The sequence below is a fragment of the Malurus melanocephalus genome, unplaced genomic scaffold (genome assembly GCF_030028575.1).
Source record: "Malurus melanocephalus ecotype Western Australia unplaced genomic scaffold, MMel_1.1 scaffold_346, whole genome shotgun sequence".
Lineage (NCBI taxonomy): Eukaryota > Metazoa > Chordata > Aves > Passeriformes > Maluridae > Malurus > Malurus melanocephalus.
Window position 1 is genome coordinate 612,751 of NW_026623578.1, and position 1,967 is coordinate 614,717.

The following is a 1,967-nucleotide window of genomic DNA, read 5'->3' on the forward strand; positions in this document are numbered from 1 at the left end:
TTCCAAGGAAGATGTATTGATGTTTACCATTACGAATATGAAATTGTTAATTGTGGATTTTGAAACTTCAGGAGGCGTTTTGAGCATGCAATTTATCTTATGACAAAATGTATCCTAATAGAGTTGTGTTGAGCTCTCAGAATGACAAAACCAGCAGGGCAGTCAGGCAGACTGTCCCTGGGGAAAAGAACTGTTTTGACATCTGTCTGAATACAGTATTTCTCSCGTTTTTTTCCTGGACTGATATTACAGATGCTCTGTTTGGAGCCACTGASAGCATGATGCTGCAAGCTGGTGTCTGGGTCTGAAGGGGACTCCAGGTCTGTGAAGAACACAAACTGTGTGTTTTAAAAATCAGTTGTTATTTAGAAATGTAGATACTCCTGATGYCTGGAACAGATATCCCTTCAAATCAGCCTCCTCAGGTTAATATGCTGCAGCTTTCCCAGGAAAAGCAGGATGCGCTGGGATGTGAGTGTGGAGTTGGTGCCTCCCGTCCCAGGCCAATGGAAGGGCAGTGTGAGCCTCCCGAGGAGGCACAGCAGCCACCTCTCCTGCAGGGAGGGCACCGTGGTGGGGTTGTGGCTACGGATAAATTGGTGTTGTGATGGTGGCTGATTTCASTTTTATTTGAGTCTCCTCTTGCTGAGGTCAGTCCCCTAATCTGCCTTCCCCGTGGSACTTGTTCTTTCCATGCGACAATACAAAGTGCTTTTTAAAAACCAACCAAACAAAAACAATTAAAAAAAACAACCCAAATCAAACCAAAATCTTGGGGTCTTGAGATTTAGGATTAACATTAACTTTTTTACATTTTAAAGACACTTAGAATTTTTAATTGCACTCCTTTTTTTAAATTTGRAATGTTATCTAMGGCGGTTTTTTAACCTTCTTAGCTWGCCGCGTTGCAAGAGAAAARTATAACTYAAAGCCCCGCTTTGCAGGGGTCGGGGATCACCAGGTGGCGTTGGATCCCGCGGACTTCCAGCCTGGTTTGTGCCGTGTGAGCTGTTGGGAATTGCGGCAGCTGCACCGCGGGGCTGGCTTTGCTGCAGCACCCAAAGTTGCTACTCTGCCTTTCCCTTTGGCTTAAGCGTATGTTTGAGGCAAGGCTGCTCCGTGTGACTCAGAGCAGGCGCTGCTAATGAAAAGGGTTGCAGAAAAAATGCWGTTCCCACGTTATAGAGAGAACTGGATAAAGAAAGTATGAGTTGAAGCGCCTCTACTGTCTTGTCAAAAAGCTTTATAATGAAAAGTGTTCTTCCCCCAGAACAGCAATCTCGAAAAAATTGTTTTAAGCAAGAGCTGGTTGACTTACTGACTACAGGAAGCATTATTTTGGATTGAAGTGGTTGAGCTTTTCTATCTGATTTTTTCCTTTTTGTAAGTCCCTAAGAGGTCCACTTAAGTCCTGCACTTAGGAAGTAGGATAAGACATTTACTGAGCATTTTCTAAACTGCTTTTTTACAATATTAAACAATGCAGTGAGGCAGGAAATTAGGCCAGAATAAATAACACACATGTTTAATAGCATAATTAACCATGGGAATGAAGTCTGTAACTCAGTTTTTCTGAGAGGTGCAGAAAAATTCAGCAGTGGACATGGTCAAATACAATATATATCTTATCCATGACTCATGGGCTCTCCTATCTTCTCCACGCAATTGACTGAGAAAGGTGGAGAAATTATTTTTTCTTGCTGAAATTGCTTAGAGATTTCTGTTTCACTCACATCATGTTCCCTTTTCCAGCTCTGGTTGTTAGCCCGTGAAAACCCATTGTGTTCAGTTGTTCTGAGTAGGTGCAAAAGCAAAGGTGGCTTTGAGGATCCCTCTCTTCCTTAGAAAGCCAGTCAGAGAAGAGGTTCACACTGACTCTGAAAGCACTTAAAAATARCATCTTTTTCACATGGATAGCATTTGGTGGCAAATCATTCTCTTACATTTGGTGGCAAATCATTCTCTTA